The 20,021-nt window shown below is 64.3% G+C and overlaps 1 protein-coding gene across 7 annotated transcripts in view; it reads right to left on the bottom strand.

Annotated features, from left to right (window-relative positions):
• The window catches only part of GSE1 (Gse1 coiled-coil protein), a 387,729-nt gene that overhangs the window by 167,218 nt on the left and 200,490 nt on the right, over positions 1–20,021 (bottom strand). The window lies entirely within an intron of this gene.

The following is a 20,021-nucleotide window of genomic DNA, read 5'->3' as shown; positions in this document are numbered from 1 at the left end:
GGGAGAAGTGGAACAGGAGGGGCCCTGCCGGAACCTTCTCTCCAGGTGAACCAGGGTCTTAAACCTCAGCTCACAGCCACCGTCTGGGCGGAACGCACCTGCCCACACCCAGGCCTGCTGGCTCACCCTTCTAGGTGCCGCCTGTAGCTCATCCTGGGTTCAGTAGCGTCCCCCCCAAACGCGTGTCCTCCTGGAAGCTCAGGATGTGACCTTATTTAAAAATGGAGTCTTGGCGGATATAATCAAGACAAAATGAGGTCATACAGGATTAGAGTGGCCCCAGATGGAATGACTGGTATCCTCAGAAGGTGAGGGAATTTGGACACACACACACAGAGGGGAGGCCGGAGGCAGAGACTGGAGGGACGCGGTCACAAGCCAGGGGACGCCCGGAGCCCCCAGGAGCTGGAAGAGCCCCACAAGGACCCTCCCCAGAGACTCCACAGCGAGGGTGGCCCTGCGACACCCTGATTCAGCACTCTGGCCTCCAGAGCTGGGAGAGAATATACTGCTGTGGCCTTAAGTCGCTCAGTTTGTGGTAATTTTTTTTACGGCAACCCCAGGAAACCCCCCACTGACCTTAAGCTGAGTGATTCTCAACCGGGACCATTTTGCCCTCCTGGGGGACAGCGGGCAGCGTCTGGAAACCTTTCTGGCTGTCGCACCTGGGGGCTGGAACCGGCATGTGCTGGGGAAAAGCCAGGGATGCTGCCCAACGTCCGTCTGATGGTGCACGGAGAGCCTCACGACAAAGCAGCATCCAGCCCACAACGCGTCAACAGTGCCTGACGGCTGAACGTTTCGTGAGTGACAAAGGAAACAGACTTGGCATCCCTGAGCCTTCAAGGTCCATCCCGGGGTCCGGCCGCGAGTGGCAGCTCAGTAACCAAGGGCCGAATGAACGCTCGACAGGCTGGCACAGGCCACCGGTAGGCCCTGGGAGCCCCAGGCTGCCCGCAGGCCCACTGAGGAAGGAGGGTCACCAGGAGAGGGTCTAGCACACGAGGAGGGGGCAGGCTAAGAAAGGCCACAGAGGCGGGCGGGCACCTGGTGCCCCCCAGACTCACCCCTGCCTGCCGAGGGGGAGGGGGAGGGAGCGCGTTGCCCGGGGCCTGCCAGCAGGAGCCCCTCCCCCGCCGCCCCTTCCCCCGCCCCCAGCATCCAGTGGGCTTGTATGTCGGCCAGATGGCCCCGCGATGCGTGTCAGGAGATAATCGCTATTAAAAATTCACTGGGTTTCATCTTTTTTTTCTCCCCCAGGTTCCGTTCGGGCTCTCTGCTTCCTCCTAAAGAAGCCACCAAGCCACCACCCGTTACGCTGTTCTCACTGTCTCTGATTAAAAGAAACACTGGGTCACCGGGGTTCCTCCACGCTGGTGGCTGGGGGAGGGGGGAGGAGGGGCAAGCGCTGGTTCCCCCAGGGCGGCCCCACCCCTCACCCCAGCGGCACCTCCCTGGGGACTGCTACTCCCGTCCCCCCAGATCCCCGCTGCTCTCCTCCTGAGACCCAGACTCCGCAGAATTGCTTTTCCGCCCCAGGGGACTCCAGGGTCTCCCCGCCCCACGTAAGGGGTTTCACGCCCCAGCAAGAGGCAGCTGAGAAAACTCCAGAGGCAAACGGGGCAAAGACAGTATCTAGAAGATACCGGACACACAGGGCGGGCAGGGCGTCAGAGGTCTGTGCTGCAGCGAACCCCGAGGGGCAACTTCACCCAGGAAGGACCCCGATCCCAGCCCTGCCCCTGCCGCGCCTGCTCGGCCCCCACGTGTGCCCAGCGCCGGATGAGGTCGGGAAGCAACAAGGCCGAAGGGCTCACTCTCCAGAGCGCAGGGCTGGGGGCGCGGGGGCATCAGGGGCAGACACCCCGCAGGCCTCACGGGAACCTCAGGAGTCAGTCCGCCACGTTCCAGCACATTCTGGGCGCTGGGGTACCAGCTGGCTCATGGTGCCGGCCTTCCAGGAGGGGGTGACAGGTGATAAACCACCAAGCCATACAGACGGGGCTCCTGCAGAGGGGACCCCAGCTCCCAGAGGCCACGCACCTCACCCCAGAGGGAGGGGGCGTGGGGGCAGAGGGGACAGCATCTCAGGCCGGCGATGACCAAGAGTGACAAGCCTCCAGGCCCCTGGCGATGGTGAGGACAGGGTCTGGCGTGTGACCCGGGCGGGGGGGCTCTGGCAGGCAGAAGACGCTGGCTCCTTGCCCCACCTCGTCCCCAGTCCTCTGGCGTCCCTGATCTCCCACAGTGACAAGTGACAGCTAAGGTGTCTCCTGGGGCCAGGGCCGAACCGGCGGGCTCAGTTCAGACCGGAGAGGTCTTCCTTTCTGCCAGACCCGCTCATCTCTCCCGCCTGAAATGGGGACCAGAGAGAAAGTGACAGCCCAGCCTCCCAGGTCCCCAAAGCCAGGCGTGTCTGTACTTTTGGCCACCTCACAAAACTGGGGGTCCTTGCAGTCCGTGGGGGACAGATGGAAGTTCTAATCACAACATAAAAGATAAAAGCTTAAAAAAAACATAAAAGCTCAAAGATACATAAAAGGGGGGTAACGAGGGAGTATTCGTGTCCTGGGGCTGTAACGACAAATGACCATAAACTTGGTGCCTTGAAACAACAGCATTTACTGTCTCCTGCTTCTTTTTAAAGTTTATTTTGAGAGAGAAGGGGGAGGAGGGGCAGAGAGGGGGAAGAGAGAGTCCCAAGCAGCCTCCACGCTGTCAGAGCCCGATGCAGGTTCGAACTCACAAACCACCAGATCGTGCATGACCTGAGCCGAAATCGAGTCAGACGCCCACCCGACTGAGCCCCCCAGGAGCCACTCCCTTAGCTATTTTCTTATAAGGACACCAGTCACGGGATTTAGGGCCACCCTAACCCAGAAGAACCCACCTCCGGGTCCTCAACTAACTGCACATTTCCGAATAAGGTCCCATTCTGAGGTCCCAGGTAGACATGAATTTGGGGGGACACTGTCCCCCTAGTAAAAACCACCTACAAAATGTCACCAGCATATTAAGCCTAGTGTTACCCCATTTTCTCCCAGAGCCCAGACTCTTAGACATTGAGAGAAGGGAAAAGACAGTCACTGTTGCCAACTTCTGTCCCTAATGACCTTTGGTGGGAGGGAGATGGGGGAGGGGGCGGGGAGACGAGCCGGCCCTCCCCGTCCCTGGCAGAGCTGTCCAAGGTGATGACCCAAAGCCGGGCAGGTCCCTCCATAGGGGGTCAGGGAGGCAGAGGCCCAAGAAGGGAAGTGCCTGCCCAGCCAAGGTCATGCATTTGCTTCTGGATCCTTCCCTGCTCCCCAGGGCAATCTCCCATTCTTGTGGCTCAAGGATCCCTAAACGCACACACATCAGAGACCACAGAGGTGATGAGGGCCCCTCGGTCAAGGCTTTCAAGGTAGACAGCAGCACTCGAAGGCCAGAGACCCGGGGAGGGGGGTATAAAGAGCAGACTTTAAAGGTCAAGGGTCACTAAAAACAAAGGGAAAGGCAGAGAGAGAATCTTAACAAGGAGCTGGTGAGCAGACCCTCCCACACCCTCTCCTCTGCCCTGTCCCCCAGGTCACTTAAGACGCAAAGAGTTTCTCTGGGACCCGGCTCTGAGGAGCACTGACGTTTACTAGTTGGCGGGGGAGCGGAGAAAGGCCAGGGGGGAAGCCCAGCACCTTCCATGTCACTGCGGCCACAGGCAACCCGAGAGGGACAGCTGCTAGCCGTACCCCAGACTCACGAGCAAACCACATGTTGTTTCAAGCCGCTACGTGAGGACGATCTGTCGTGCGGCCCTACCTGGACCGGGACGGGCGTCGTTATCATCTCCTTTGGTCGATGAAGAAACTGCGACCCAGAGAGGTTGAGCACCTTGCCCAAAGACACACAGCCAGGAAGGCAGATCCAGGAACAGAACCCCAGCCATCGGGCTCCGGACTGGCACTCCTAACTGAGAGCAGCCAGGAGCCCCAGGCTAACTAACGAGGGCCCGGCAGTCCCACCCGGCTGCCGCAGCCCGTGCTGAGCCCCGGACTGGAGATTAAACCACCTGCTCAGTCCCGCTCCTTCATTTGCCTCTTCCTCTCCCCGCTGAGGGTCTCCAGAGATTCCCACCCCAAATAAAGCAAAACGTATCTTCGAACCTGGAAGCGGCTAGTCTGGTTTACTTACTGAAGACAAAAGCACAAATGATCCCATCCCCCACTGAGTCGTCCTCGATGGCGGGGAGGCTGTCACCAGCCCCACCTCCCACGGCTGCCAGGACCCACCATCAGGCCCTCTGAGGCTGCAAAGTCTCAGGGGAGGAGCCTGGTCTGCGCCCATCAGCACTGGCAGCGAGGGGAAAGGGCCAGGGGCTGACACGGCCCCCGCCGGCCCTCTGGGGGTGCCCCAGGACCCTGCCTGCTCTGGGAAGGACTCAACAACCGAGGCCGTGTGCCGGCTTCCCCAGCCTCTCGCTGCAACCCACAATGACCGCCCCCCCTGCCCAGAGCCCGGCCCCTTGGAGACTGGATGATCCCAACCCCACGTCCTTTCCAGGTGGAAGAAAAAGTTAACATCCGTTGACATTTACGAACCCGACAGCCTGCAGGTGCCCTTTCTAATTGGGCTGATGCATTTGTTTCCAGGAGGGGAGAACCACAGCGCCTGCTCCAGCTGGAGACTGCAGCACAGAGAGGTTAGGTCACCTGCCCCAAGTCAGACAGCAAGGAGGGGGTCTGGCACTCTGCCGTTATGCTCTGAGCCTCCCCAGAGGCCAACGGCACTAAGAGACAGAAATGGCCAGGCCACAGCAAGACGCAGGGTCTAGGGGGCTGGAGAGAGACTCTGAATGGTGGGCAGGGGGCCGGCCACAAGCAGCCCTCACTTCAGACCTGACAGATGGCGTCAGTTTGCGGTAGAGTAGGGGACTGATCTCCCCGGCCGTGCGTGGTTGGCTCGGGGACGTGGTCCTGGGGCAGAACTGCCCGGGGCCACCATCACCTCTCCCCTTACCGCCTCACCAGCTGTGTGACCCTGAGTAGTGAGCTGAACCTCTCTGAGCCTCAGTTCCCTCACCTGCAACAGCGAGACCTCCTGCCGTGAGGCCTGGCGCCTGCACCAAGGGAGACCCTGCTGGAGTTCAGCAAGGGGCTGTCTGGAGACCCCAAGGGGCTGACCCAGCCTTCCTCACGCAGCCTCCTTCTGCCAGCACCACCACAGTCGGGCTCCGGGAACCAGGTAAAACCCTCGCAGCTCCAAAGAGTCCGCTGGACGCGGGTGTGTGAAGCCTGCGGTTCGACCGTCCCCAGGCAGCGCACACCCTCGAAATCGTCCTCCCGGGGCCGCCTAGGGAAACTGAGGTTCTGGAGGTGCCGAGAGACCGGGCCGGGGGCCTTCTGGGGCGTCTGAGGCCCCACGGGGCCCAGGAGGAAGGGCCAGCGGAGAGGAGTGCCGATCAAACACTAAGAGGGTCTAAGCTGCAGCCCCCACCCCGACACCCCCCAGGAGAGCACTGGGAACCACCTAAGCCGACATCTGATGGACGGGGATTTGTTTTAAGCTCTTTCTACCCGCTGGACTATAATCATCAACTGTTCACGACCTCTCCGCAAGCGATTCCTCCCCCCCGAGTTTTCAAAAGGCAAAAAGCTTTAAAAGCTGCCGTTCAAAGAGGCACAGAGGCACACTCAGAGAGATGCAGGACTGGGAGGGAGGAGGGGGCCCGGGAGACCCCAGCAGGGTGAGCCAGGGGCTGGGCGGAGAGCAGGAGGGGCACCTGGGGCCTGGCAGGTTCCACTGGCCACTCCCTTCTTCCCAGCCTGGCCCACCTAGACGAGAAGGCCGTGGGCGGGGGGCACCTGGAGGTCAAGGTGCCTAACCTTTCTTTCACAGGAGCGGGAGGGCTCAGCTGATGTCATCATCCCACCCACTCGGTCACCCCACCTGAAGGAACCTGGGTGACCCGCGTTTCTGGCCACCGCTGCCTTCTCTCCATCACCCTCCAACGCCTGCCCTTGGCTGGAGCCAAGGGCCTGGGGGCTGCCTGCCCAACGCCCCCTTCACACTTAATCAGCTTGCAGGGGTGCCCCCTGGGCGTCCGAATCCTGCTAAACCCTCTCCAAAAGGGAATGGAGGCTCCCTGACACTTCTTACCCTCTTACCACCTAGCCAGCGACCAGCCCTTCGAGGTCACAGCCTTGACACCGTGAGAAAGTTCGCCCACTCAGAGGGCTGACGTGGGCCCAGGGTGAGCCTACTACAGCTTGAAAAGGGGGCAGGTTGTGATAAAACACAGTGGGGGGGGGCACACCCCCACACCGTAATTTGCCCCTGGATCCGGTTTCCTGGAGGCACAAAGGGGCCCAGCTCGCTAACTAGCCGGATAACGCAGGCCCCAGGGCAGCCCTGCGACCCCGCCTGGACAAAATCTGGGGATTCTCCACGCTTCTCATTCCCCAGGCCCCGGACGGGCCAGACAGGCGAGCAGATGGGGCTTTTCCACTTTAAAAAATAAATCGATTGGCTTCTTTTCCGAGTGGACAGGATGAGGCGGCGGCGGGAGGCGTCCCTGGGGAAGCACGTGCACGAACCCGGAGGTAATCCGGGGTCACGGGGCCAGGCGGGGTGGGCGGCGCGCCCCAGAAAGTTCCATCCCGGCCCCCCCCCCCCGCCCCCTTCCGCGGGCGGCAAGCCCGTCACTTACTGAGGCTCTCCAGCAGGTTCGACCAGGTCTTCGCGCCGAGCATGGTGTGCTACCCCCCGCCGGGGCCGCGGGGGACTCTAGAAGGGGCTTCCCGGCATAGCCGGCGGCGTGGGCGCGGGGGGTCACCAAGGCTGGGGGGGGGCGCCCAAGCGCGGCGCGCGCTCCTTCCGCCCGCTGCGCGCCGGGGGCCGTACAGGGGATCGGGGGTCACGGGACAGCCGGGGGTGTCCCCAACCGGGGGGGGGGGGGAGGGGGACTCAGGAGCAGCCGGGGGCGTCCGCCCGCCGTGCGCCCTGCCCGCCGCGGGGACCCGGGGGAGGTGCCGCGTCGCCTGGGAGGCGAGCAGCCCGTCACGCCGCCCCCGGGAGCGCCCCGCGCCGCCCGCGCGCCCTCGCCGGAGGCTTCGCGCACCACCCGCCGTGGCCGCGCGGCCGCCTCGCGGCCACCATCTTATTCCCTTCGCGCTCGGCCGGGCCGCGCGCCTCCTCCCCGCCACCTCCCGCGCGCCGCGGCGCCCCCGCCGTCCTCCCCCCTCCCGGCGGCCCCGCCCGCTCCCCGGGCAGCCCCCGCTCCCCTGCACTTGATAACGCGCTTGTCAAGACTGCTGAGTTGTTCCTGACCTCTCCCCCGCCGCTGCTAATTAAGGCTCCGCCGTGACAGTTCAAGTGCCGAGCATCAAGTTTGCAGAACCAAAGCCTCTAATTGGGGCCGCTTTTCATTTCTCCATCCCGCGGGCTGGGGCTCCCCAGACCTGGGCACTGGCGCATTTTCCTTTTGTATTTTTCATCAGGGAGGTGGGGAGGGGGGGGGGACGGGCACCAGGAGAGGAGGGCGGTCAAACCACCAAAAGGCTAGGGGTGGGGGCCTCCTCCGCCCTCCACTCGTCGGCCGGCCGCCCCAGGACCTTGTTCCCCACCCAAGGTCCCTGAGCTCCCCGACCTGGGGCTGCAAGGAGCTGAGCCCCACCCGCAGGAGGCGACTGCAGGGGCAGCTTCTGCCCCCTCCACCCTCGCGGGGTGTGGCAGGGAGGGGCAGCACCCGCCCCCCCGGGCGCCCGCTGGGGTGGGGGTGCTTGCAGCCTGGGGTGCCCGTGACCCTGCGGAGCGCCCGGACGGCGGCGGGATTGCCACGCCCCCTCCCCGACGGAGAGGTGCGTTCTTACGCCCCAGTTCCCTCCCTGGGGCTGCCGGCCTCTCCTTTCCAGATAAGTGCTGGCGAGCATCGGGGCTCTTAGTGACTCTTCAAGCTGCCTTTCTCCTCCAACGCCTACTAAATCAAGCCGGCGCTGAGAGCCACCGGCTGGGAGGAGAGGAGGGAGGAGGGGCCGGCTGCCGGCGGGCTCGCAGGGGCTGGCGCAGGGGCGGGGGGACTGGGATAATGTCACTGGGGAGGAGAAGGTGGGGGAGGTGAGCAGGAGGCCCAGATCCCGGCTGGAAGAGGAGGGGGGAGGGGGGGGAGCAAACGCAGCGGGAGGCACACGAGGTCCTAGCGTGGCCGGCCAGCCAAGGCCTTTCGGCTCAGCCTCCTGGAGCCTCACGCCGCCAGGGGCTCGGCGTTTCCCACACTCGCCTGCGCCTGAGAATTCCAGGTGCTTCTAATTAAACCGGGACGCATTCTTTGGAGCCATCGCCCAGGTGATTCCTCTGACTCAAGTTGGCGACACAAAGCTGTCCCCGGGGGTCTCAAAGATTGCCGCCTATTAGAACCACCTGGGGCAATCTGAACCCACCCCACCCCTAGCCCCCCGGGTTGTCTGGGCCTCACCCAGACCAATGACATCAACCTCTGGGCGTGGACCCAGGCAGCGTGAAAGCACCCAGGGGGTTCCTGAGGGCAGCCATTGTTCTAGGCGGTGATTCTCAGCGGGGCAGGGGATGGTCCCGCCCCCTCCCCCCCCCCCATATTTGGCAAGGTCTGCAGATGCCCCAGGAGGCAGATGCCAAGAAGGGGGCAGAGCGCTCCGCAGATGCCACCCGCACGGAATCATCCAGCCCCAGATCTCTGCAGGGCCCAGGTGGGGGGAACCCGGGCCAAGCCAGGCCCAGCCCAGCTCGGCCCTTGCCTCAGACAGGCTCCCGGCGGACGGCTGGGTCTCCCTTCCACCCTGGAAACCCTCCTTCCCGGGAGGTTGGCTCAAGCTGGGGCTGCTCCTTTAGGACTGTTTGCTCCAGCTGAGCTGAAATCCCCTCAACTCCCGCCCCTGGGCCAGCCCCTCCCCAGCCCCCTCCAGGTGCGAACCTGGTACCTGCCTGCAGCCCATTCCCACCCTCCAGCAGAGTCTCCCCCCACCGCCACCCCACCCTGGTTTCCTCCACTCGTTCCCCATCACAGTCCCAGGTCCCGGAATGTTCCCGGGTTTGTGGACATCTTCTGAAAGTTCAGGCCTGCAGGACCGTGGCTGCCCATGTGTGTGTCCCATGTCTCCATGCTCCAGAGAGGACTTCCCCCACTCATCCCAAGTCCCCTGTCCTCTGCTGTGCTCCTCTGCCTTTGCAAACTCCATGCTGGGCTGCACCGAACTGCACTGCATTTCTTCAGGGGGGCTCTTGGATTGTTCAGCAGATTAGCAAACGATTCCGTTTCAGGTATAGTCTGGTATCCCTCCCGTGTGGACAGGTATCTGTATACGTATCGGTGTAAGCGTGGGTCTCATCTCTCCCAGACATGCCAGTCACCTGGGGAGTTTGTAAAACACCAGGCTGGGGCCCCATCCCCGACCCCGTGACATCACGATCTCTGGGGAGGGGCCCCAACCATCAGTATTTCTGGATTTCAGGTGGTTCCGACGTGCGGCCAAGACTGAGAGAAGCGGCTGTAAGGATAAGGGACGCAGGCTCTCCCTGGCCAGCCTGTCTGGCCTTGAACATGCTTGGCGTTTCAGGCGAGATGATCTGTATCTTCTCTGGTCCAGGGATGTGGGCTGGGTGCAGCCTGCTCCTTCCCCAAGCTCAGGGAGAACTCCCAGCGGCCAGGGTGGGCCCCCCCCCCCCCCACCGATGGCGTCCTCCCCCTGCTGACAGCAAGAGGGGGCGTCCTTGTGTATCCCCGAGGAGCAGGTGTGGGGAAAGCCGGCCACGTGGCCAGGAAGCGGGGGAGGTGTGGCCTGTGGGAGGTCCTGGAAGCCCCTCTTCTTCATCCCAAAGGGAAGAGAACACGATGTGGAGAACTGTGGGGGCCGCTCCCTGGTGGGAACTCTTGACAAGCTCCTGGGAGGAGACCCGAGCGTAGGCTCCAACTGCGCCATTAGCTCACTGTGTGAGCTTGGGCAAAGTGCCCTCATCTGGAGAGGACGGTAAACACTCGCTCAGCCCGGCACACGGCGAGATATATAACACACGGGCAAAAGAGACCAAGCCGGGCAGTGGCAATGAGCACGCCGCTCTTCCTAGGGTGAAGAATCTCCTGGGTGGTACTGGGTTTGTGCTCTGAACCCCTAACAACCAAGTGGAGGTGGGGTTGTAATGGGCTCCCAGCCCTGGGAGCAGGGTGGCCAAGCACAGTTGTCCAAGTTGTCCACTGCACAACAGCACCTAGGTGAGATGGCAGACGGGAGCTGAAACCCCACCCTGACTCTGTTCATCAACACACACCTAGCGCGGGTTCTGTCTGCCTCAAGGAAGAGTCATAAAGGACCCGTATGGGCGGGTCATGGCGCTCTAGGAAAGGCCTGCGGCTTCCCAGATCCTGACAACCTATTGCCAAATCCCTTTATCCCGCATATATACTCTGCCTGCCCCCTGACTTGGCCCCAATGCCATGTTCAGGGTGAATGAGTGCAGAAACCACCAGCCAAGCAGGGCCGGGTGAGGTGGCTTCCAGAAGCCTCCAGAGCCCCCCAGGGCCTGAGAACACAGGACTAAGAGGACCCAGGCAAACTGAGCACACCTCACTCGGACACAGGGTCTGGAGTTTCCTCATCTGTCGTTCACAATGGGGCGGGGTGCCCAGCGAGCTCGTTCATCGGAAATGCCAGTCGCTAGTCTGTTGTTCTTGGGAAGCTAGGGGGTAGCACCGAGACTTGGTCACCTTCCCTGCGCTCAGGGCAGCTCCCTCGGCCCCGCGTCTGTCCCCCTGCCCAGCCGTGCTAACGCTGGACGCCTGGGGGCTGAGGTCGAATCACCCTGCGTCTCGTTCCTGTGGCCTGAGGACCTCACTGCCTGGCTCGCGTGGGGGCCCCTAGGAGGGAAGCCCGTCCCTGCCTCACCCTGCCCCCACAGGCCGAGAACTTGGGACTGCCCGAGCCTGGCTATGGCACATTTCAGAGCCGCGAGGGAGAGATCCAGGCCTGCAGCTGAGGGCCCCTGTGCTCAGATCCTTCCCCGGGATTCCCTGAACCCATCAGGACGAGACAAGCACCGGTCTTCACGTGGGAACAGACCTCTCGGGGCGGGCTGGCCCGGGGCCCCCGCTTCTGCGTTCGGGATGGCGACGCACTGCCCCCCTACCCACCCCCCCACCCCGGCCCGTTCTGGGGGCTTGACCGTTTCCAGATGAGCCTGACGGGGCCTCACACCAGCCTGTCTCTCCCCTCCCCGCCCTGTCTGCCTCTTGGCCGTACCATCCCAGCTGCCTTTCTCGGGGACAGCAGAAAGCAGGGGAGGCAGAGCCCGCTGGGCTGGCTCCCCTCCCCAGCCATCCCGGGCTGGCAGGAAGCCCAGGACACCGACTTCTGAGGCTCATTTATCGGAAGATGTCTCGGAGCCCAACTGGCAGTCTTCTGGAGAGAAGGCTGCGGAAGCCGCGGGAGGCGTTCACGGTGATTCAGCGGGAGCAGGACCCTGTCCTCACGTGGTGAATGGCGGGGTGGCCGAGTCTCCTTTTGAGAGCACAGCCTGCCCCAGGGTGTCTCCGGGAGGGGAACCGAGGGCTGTATGCTCACCAGGGGCATCTTCCCTCCCCCCAGACGCCGCACTAGCCTTAGGCCACTGGGCTGCCTTGAGTCCTGGCACACACGCACAGCGCGTGCACACACGCACGGGGCAGGAAAGAGCCCATCTCCTCCCCGACCTCAGGGCCAGGACCGTGTTCACTCAATGAGACGTCAGCCTCCTCTAGACCCGGCCGGGAGGAGCCGTGGCCCGAGGGCAAGCAGACACCCAGGTTCCAGTCTCGGGTCTCAGCTCTCGGCTCTGTCACCTGGCAAGAGTGTGTCCCCAGTCTCTCAGGGTCCGCTTCCTGATCTGGAAAATGGGACCACCACAAGCACCTTCTGCCACGGTTCTGGGGAGGATGAAGCTCATAGGTGTTTGTGACGTGCACGGGGCAGGGCCTGACTCTCGGGGGCCCCTGGGAAGGAAGAGCGTTTCAGCCCCGGACGGGGGCAGGTGGCGGGACTCAGCTGCCAGCTGCCCGCAAGGGCTTCCAGGCTTCAGGCTAGGGGCCTGGGGCCACCGTGAGGGTTTCTGAGGGGCAAGAGGGCTTTGGAGAGGGGCACCAGGCAGGTGGGGCTGGCCCTATGGGTTTCCCCAGTCCCGTGTGCGTCTGGGGGGCAGTCTTCCTAGACTACGGTGGCGTGTGACCTCCTCTTGCAAAGGGAGGCAGCGGGGGGGAAGGGCATGGGGCGGGGTCACTCACAGGAAAGGCGAGGGCCACCCCTTCCCTTCCCGGGCCCCTTGGGTCACCACCTGATGGGGCCTGCCCCCTCCCACCCCCCCCCGACTCCCCCTAATTAAGGGGGCCCAGCGCTCACCGAGCGGCTCCCCAGCCCCCACCCCTGCGTGGCTGGTGCCGGGTCTCCCTGCAGCCTCCCCTTTCCCAACTAATCATGCTCATCAAGCCCCTGACGCAGCCTGCACCCAGAGCCGAGCCCTCACCCTGTGTCCGCTCCCAGAACACTCTGCACAGCCCTGGGAGGAGGCGCTGTGGGAAGGGAAGAGGGGCAGAGGGCTCTGCCCGCTGCTCAGGGTCCCCTTGCCTGGGGCAGTCGCACTGCAGAGCTCCCCATAATGGCTCCCTTCACCACCTCATCAGCCCAGCCGTGCCGATGCCAAAATCTGGAACCTTCACCCACGGTGGGAACTGAGAGTGTGCTCTGTGGTTGGCAGCCCAGCACCCCCCTTTAATAGAGGAGGTCTGTGCCCACGCCGGGCTGCCCGAGACAAAGCCAGCAATGTTGGGGCACCTCTTGGGGGGCACGGAGCCTGAGACACAGAGGCAAGGGGGCAAATACTGCCAAACGCACTCCCAGGGTGGGCAAGGTCTCCAGCTACAACTCGTGGTGCCCACAGGGTGGCAGGGTAGGGGTGGAGGCAGGGAGCAGCCCCCCCCCCGCCCCCCCCCAATGCAGAGGTCTCCACGCCGCCCCCCCCCCCCCCCCCCCCCGCAGCGAGGGGTCATCTGGCAGAAAGGAGGTGCTCAATAAATGTTTGTTAACAAACTACACGGGGAGAGAAAACGCCAACACGCTGCCCGGAAAAGACCCAGAGTCCCACCCACCAGATGTTTTTCTCTGGCAACGTCTACCCTGAGGGTCCCTGTGCGCGGATCCTTCTCCAGGATTCCGTGAGCCGTAAGGAGGAGACAACCACAGGCTTTCGCGTGGGAACAGCCTGTGCCCACGGGAGCCGGGTGAGTCCAGGGAAGGAGGCAGCACCCACTCTGGGATTCTAGAAGCATCCGTGTCCGACAGGCCAGGGGCTGCCAGTGGCGCTCACCTGGGGGAGATCTGACAATCCCAGGGGCCGGGCCACAGTCCCAAATCGACCGCATCAGAGCCCTGGGGGAGGGAGGGGGCCCGGCCTCAGTGTCGTTGGAGTATTGTGGTGATTCCCCCAAGCCTCCGGGCCAGGGGCTCTGGAGGCAGGGGAGAGGTGGGTGGCCGGAGTGGGAACACACAGGGCCCGGCCCGGCTCACCACCCCGGTTAATTACCCCGGCCCCGTCGGCATGTCCCGGCTCGTGAAAGTTGGGTAAATAAATAAACAAGCGTGCTGGCAGGGCCCCGGGCAGCGCCAAATTAGGGATGCAGAGTCAGACAGCTTGACTCCCAAGACATAATCAGTTTAATTGCGGGGCCTCAGCTCAGGCCAGGGTGGCGAACTGCTTCCACACTCCCGTCCGTTTTATTAAAATCCAATTATGTGCGCTGGCCGCGAGTCTCCGGCAGGGACAAAGAGGCATCTTCAGCCAAGGTCGGACCCAGCGCTGGGAGACAACGGGGCGCGGGGCGCGGGCCCCTCCTGCTTAGGGCACACGGGCCTCGGGCTCTCTGGGGACCAGAAACAGGGAGGAGGCTGGCGGCATGACCCTGGGCTTCCGTGTCACCAGGGGGGACAGCGATGCCACAGACCGCACGGGATCCTTGTGAGTTGCTGTTGTCGACTGAACGTTCGTGACCTCCCGCCCCCCACCCCCCCCCCCCCCGGCCCCACCATTAGGCATCTGTTGAACCCCGAGTCCCAGCGCAATGGTATTCGGAGGTGGGGCCTTTGGGAGGTGAGTAGTTTCGAGGAGGTCACGGGGGTGGGGCCCCCTGATAGGATCGGGGTCCTCAGAAACAGAGGGAGAGACACAAGAGGACGCAAGCCACAGGTGACACCGTCTGTGAGCAGAAGTAGACCCTCACCCAGCGCAGAGTCTGATCCCCGCCTCCCGGCTCTGTCGGCATCTGCCGCTAAGGCTGCTGAGCCTGCCCGGTGCCTGGTGTTTCGTTACAGCAGCCCGAGGGACTAAGACAGGCCCAAAGCAAACACCCTAATGTCCACCGCTGGGCTAACGGACAGACCCCTCGTGGTGCATCCGCGCCACCAAATGCCCCTCGGCAACCCCGATGCTCTCACGCCCGCCGGGCGGATCTCGACGGCTAAGCCAAGGCCACCAGACGTGAAGGTCTTTGCACGGAACGCTTCCGACCACGTGACATCTTAAAGGCAAGGCCAGAGGGACAGAAAACAGATCTGTGCTGGCAGGGACCGGGGGCAGGGGACAGGGGACAGGCTGCCAAGGAACACGACGGAACGTCGTCGTCCTCAGATGCACGAAGTGACTCTTCTCGTCCAAGCTCTCCGTTTCACGGGGAGCGGGAACAGAGAAGTCAAGCCACCTCTCTAAGGTCACACAGCGATGCGAAGCCAGGCGTGCTGGCCCAGAGCTCCCGTCCGCAAGCACCGCGACGGTCGGGCTGCCTCCTCTGGGGAGCCCTGTGCTCACCGAGGGGATGGTTAGCTGGCTGGAAAACGAGGCCCCGGAGCTCTATCAGCTCTGCTCCCCGAGGAGTGGGGAGCTCCTATTTCCATCGATTGTACTTGGCGAGCGCTCCTGGGCCCCTCTGGGCCTGACGGAACCCGGCTCCTCGGGTGACCCTGTGCCCGAGGCGGCGTGACAGGCCCCGATCCGGAAGCCGGGGCTCCCCGGGGCTGCGTCGCCCCGGCCACAGGCCCCCCGTCCCCGCGAGGGCCCTGCCTTTCCCCCAGACACCCCCGGCTTTGTTTTTCCAGGCCCTTCCAGGCCCAGCACCATCCAGAAACGTCGGTTAGGCCAGAACAGCTGCCTGGCGCCTCGTGAATGCCTCAGATGCGGTGCGCGGCGGGAGCCCCGAGCCCACACGCTGCCACTAGGTGAATCGGGCCTGCCGTTAGAGTCACAAAGACCAATTAAAGCGAGAGGAAAAGCGGCCTCCCCGCCTCCCAGAGCACCCCGGCCAGCTGCTCCTCTACCCCCGCCTCGCCGGCCCCGCGAGCCCGCTCCCTCCGCACCCGGGCCACCTGCCTCTGACAGCGTCATTATTGACGCCCGCCTCCTGAGCCCCCCGCTTCGGTGGGCGAGGGCCGGGGGGGGCCGGCGGCGGGCGCGGGGGGAGGAGGCACACAGCTCCCGGATTTTCGACGCCGTTGCTGCGGGGAGAGATGAGAAATTGCCTTTCTGACCCAAAACCGGAGTTCACAGCTGCACGTCATTACGGATGTCTCCAGGAGGCCCTGGGAGAAGCGCGGCTCGGGAAGGGCTCACCTGTTAGCGACAGCTGTGCCTGCCTCTCCCGCAAGCACGTTGGTGGTTTCCTGCCCGGGGCTGCAGGGGCAGGGGGTGGGGGGCGGCCCGCGGCCTCCCCACTTCCCCCCCTCACCCCCCCTGCCAGTCTGATGAACTCAGCGGACGGAGGGAGGAGGAGGCACCAGACCAGTGAGCGGGAGCCAGGGGGAAGAAACGGCCACAGGTCGGGGGGCGCTCGTTTCGGAAGGCACCAGAAGCCAAGGGGTACATCTGCCCCCCCCCCCTTCTTCCGGGTCTCACGTCCACCGGGGTGAACGTGGGCACGTGTCGGGCACCTGGAGTACCTCCGGGTACACGGCAGGCGCTCAATGAATGCTCCCTCCCTTCCTCCCTTGCGGTCGGCCTCTCCGTGCTTCTGAAATGCCACCTTTCAAAAACGCGAGTTATTTAAAGAGCCCAGGCTCCTGGGGCGCCTGGGGGGGCTCAGACCGTTGAGCGCCCAACTTCGGCTCGGGTCGTGATCTCACGGTGCGTGGGTTCGAGCCCCGCGTCGGGCTCTGGGCTGACGGCTCAGAGCCTGGAGCCTGCTTCGGATTCTGTGTCCCCCTCTCTCTCTCTGCCCCTTCCCTGCTCTCTGTCTCTCAAAAATAAATAAACGTACACACACACATACACACAAAAATAAATACAGAGCACAGGCTCCTGAAGGTCAGGGGTTCTCCACCCTGCGCTCTGGAGTCATCTGTGGACCTTACGGAAAGACCCAGAAGCTCGCTGCGGGATCCCTGAGGTTGGGCCCAGCCGCGCTTCCAGAGCTCCCCGGGCAGTCCGAATGCACAGTGGGGTGGAGACGCTCGGACCCGAATGGCTCTTATCTGGCTTTTGAGGTCTGTACGTGCTTTTCTAAAGAGGGCGACGGGCCAGGGACGAGGGACGGGGCCCAGAGCCGGCTCCAGAAGGAGAGCCGGGCTGCGGAGTCGTCGTCGCTAGCCGCCAGGCCGCCCTGCCCTCGCTTGCCAGCCGCAAAGGCTTGCACTCAGGTCCCCAGGGCGGAGACAGAGCAGGCCCCTGGTTCCGGCCGCTGCTCCCTGCGTCGGCCCCACCAGGAGAGAGCACGGCAGCCTGGCCGTGAGGGCGTATGTGACAGCAGGTGAGGCCTCTCTCTGGAAATTTGCTGACCAGGCTGAGTCCTGGCTGGGTACACGCCGTCTCAAAGCTGTGCCTGGGAAGGCACCCCGTGGGCGGGCCTCACACCTAAAATCCTGGCTGCTGCGTCTCGGGAGCATTTCCACGCTCATCGCGGCCTGGGGCGGGGGAAATGGCGTTTCGGTTCCTTCCCTGCGGCTTGCTAACCAGAAGATGCTGAAGAAGCTCTAAGCCCTGCAAAGCTTCACTTGCCCCATCTGGGAAGCAGGAAGATGGCCAACCCACGGGGTCACGGTGAAGTTGAAATGGGGAGACAGGCCGAGGCAGGTGTCTGCCCCGCGGAGGGGGGGAAACGCCTGGCATCTCCCGAGCATCCCCACGTCCCGTGTGGCCGGTTCGTGGAGCAGCCCCACTTTCCAGATTGGAAAGCCAAGGTCTCTACAGGTTGCCTCCCCAAGGTCAAGGGGTGAGGCCGGGATCTGAACTCGGGAGCCCAAGCTGTTGGCCACCACTCACTCATGCGGGCCGGGCCCCCTTCTGGAGGCATCTCTCACCGCATGCTGGAATGCCCCGGCTGCTGATGGCCGAAGGGAGAATCCTCTTGGGGGGAAGACGCATGCAGGGGACCCCGGGCCACGAAGAGAGTGGAGGCGGACTGCACGTTGCCACCCGTGTCCTCCACTAAAGTCTGGGCGGAGAGCAGGCCCGGTAAGCCTGGCCTGACTTCCTGGACACCGAGAGGGTCCAGGGCCTTGGGGGCGCACTCAGGGTCAGAACCCGGAGTGCCGGCTCGCGTCCTGGCCGAAAACAGAAGCCTGGTGGGGCACGCGGCACGCACACAGAGCACCCGATGTCGTCGGGGGCACCGAGGAGCGGGGCTCGGGGCTCTGGGCTCCGGGAGGGGCTGAGGGTGGGGGGAAGGCGGAGAGAAAAGTAGGTAAGGCTCGGACAGCAGAGGCCGGGAGGCAGAGCCGCAGGACCGGCCCGGGAGGGCCCCCGGGGACACAGACAAGGCAACCCGGGCCGAGACGCGAGCTGACGTGCCCCACCTCCCCGTCCCACCTTCTGTCCCGGCCACGCATCTCCCAGGTTGAGTTTTTGGCCCCCGGGGCCGGGCACGTGGCAGGTCCTGGCCCCCCCATGTGCTGAAAACCCACTGGTGGCCGTCTGTGGAGGCGCCCTGCCCTGGGCCAGCCCTTGTGCCCTTCTCATTCCTGCCCTGACGCCCCGGCACCCCGGTGTCCCAAACCCCGCCCACGCCGGGAGCCGCCGTTGACACGTACCTACTGGGTGCCAGGCGCCGGCCCCGGAGGTTACCGCGGACCATCCCACTGACGCCCGTCACCGACACTGCGGGAACGTCTGATACTGTCCCCTCTCGACCCCTGGAGAAACCGAGGCACAGAGCACCTCAACTGCCTCCCAGAGCCTTTACTCAACGAGTGCACGGATGCACGGGGGTGGGGGTGGGGGGCCTCGCGGCGTCCTGGGAGAGCCGGGGTCCTCCCGGGAATGAGCCCCCCCTTCCCTGACCTGACCCCACCCGGCCCCCCGCGGTGCGATGCCAGGGCCGGGCCAGGCTCTCTGGAAGCAAGAACCCCAACGATAATGATATGCTGGTGGCACGGATACCCGCAGCTAATATTTACATAACGCTCACCGTATGTACTCCAGGCGCTCTTCCAAATGCTACGCACACAGCCATTACTCACAGAGCCTCCCAAGCCAGTTTGGTGCATGCCGGTATTTGCCCATTTCACAGATGGGGCACAGAGAGGTTAGCTGGTCTGCCGAGGACACACAGCCGGCAGGCGTCAGGGCTGGGATGTGAACCCCTCGCTCGGCCTGACCCCAGGGGCCGTGAGGTGGGCCCCCCGCAGAAACCCACAGGGGCGGGGAGGGGGACGGGAGGAGGGGGGGCAGGCCAGCCGCCCAGGGCCAGGGGGTAGGGGGAGCTCTCCCTCCCGCCAGGAGGAGGCCGCTGCTGCTGGCGCTCTCCCCGCGAGGCCAGGCCTTGCAAGGGAAGCAGAAATCTGTCGTTAACACAGTGCCAAACCCAAAGTGGCTGGTCCCGAACTGCAATCCAATAAAAGTGCGACTTGTCTATTTATCATCCTCGGGGCTTTTTATCACAGTGCAGATGGCTGCTACCTTTGGAAGGCTCAGCAGCTCGCTGCCAGCCGCCCGCCACGCAAAGCTTAGCTCAACAGAATCTGGGCCTGCACCTGTGCAGGGCCGCGAGCGGGGGCCCCCCGGGCACGCGGGGTCCCGTGTCCCTCTCCCGCTCAGCACTCACGCGCTGCCCCCGCGCCCGCCCCCGCTCCCGCGGAGCTGGTGGCCGAGGGCCCGCGCAGCGGCTCCCCCTCCACGGTGCTCACAGCCGCGCCCACCACACCCGGTGCGGAGGGAGCCCCCAATGACCCGAGGAGGCAGGTGCTCCCGGGAGCAGAGAGAAAGCGGCAGGAGCCCCGCGGGGGAGCGGAGGGCCGGGTGCGAACTCGCGGCCCAGGCGGCTCAGAGCAAGGGGCCCCGTGGGGCGCCCACGGCGATGCAGGCGGGAAGATAAAGCCAGGGAAGATCAAGGGCCAGGCGTGCAGCCTCCCGGGCGTGCGGGGAGTGGGGAGGGGGGGGAGCCCCAGGAATCAGGAGCCGCCCCAGACCCCTGCAGGCTCACGTCCTGCGGGGCCTCCCGAGACCGGGTCCGGAAAGAAAGCCCGCGGGAGGGACGCGGCTATCGACACCCACGCGGAGGCGGGGCGACAAGGAGGGGTGGGAGGTCCCCCCTGGCTGGACGGGAGGTCGGGCCTGAGGCCGGGTGCCTTCCAGTCCTTCCAGCTGCCACAGGTTTATGTCGAGAAGGCAGCTTTACCACCAGCCCGGGGCCCCAGCTGCAGCGCGCGTGCGTGCCCGTGCGTGCCCGTGCGTCTCTGCACATGACCCGTCTCCGTGTGCGCACGTAGGTGTCTGCGTGCGTGTGTGCATATCGGCCTCTGTGCGCACCAATCTCTGTACACGTGTGTGTGTGTGTGTGCGCGTACGTGTGTGTAGGGGCTGCAAGTTTCGCCCCACCCCCACCCCGCAGCCTGCGGAGGTCCAGGGGCCACCCCGGCACTGTGAGCCATGACCTTTGCCCTTGGGGCTACGGCCCAGGAAACAGAGCAACGACCAGAACGCCCTGCCACCCCAGGTCCTCCCGGCTGGCCCGGTGTCTGCTCTCCAAGTAAAGCAGACTCGGCAGGCCTCCTACAGCACGCACCTTAGGATGC

This window comes from Panthera pardus, unplaced genomic scaffold, assembly GCF_024362965.1.
Source record: "Panthera pardus isolate Hobbes unplaced genomic scaffold, ASM2436296v1 HiC_scaffold_19, whole genome shotgun sequence".
Lineage (NCBI taxonomy): Eukaryota > Metazoa > Chordata > Mammalia > Carnivora > Felidae > Panthera > Panthera pardus.
This window is presented reverse-complemented; position numbering and strand designations above follow the sequence as displayed.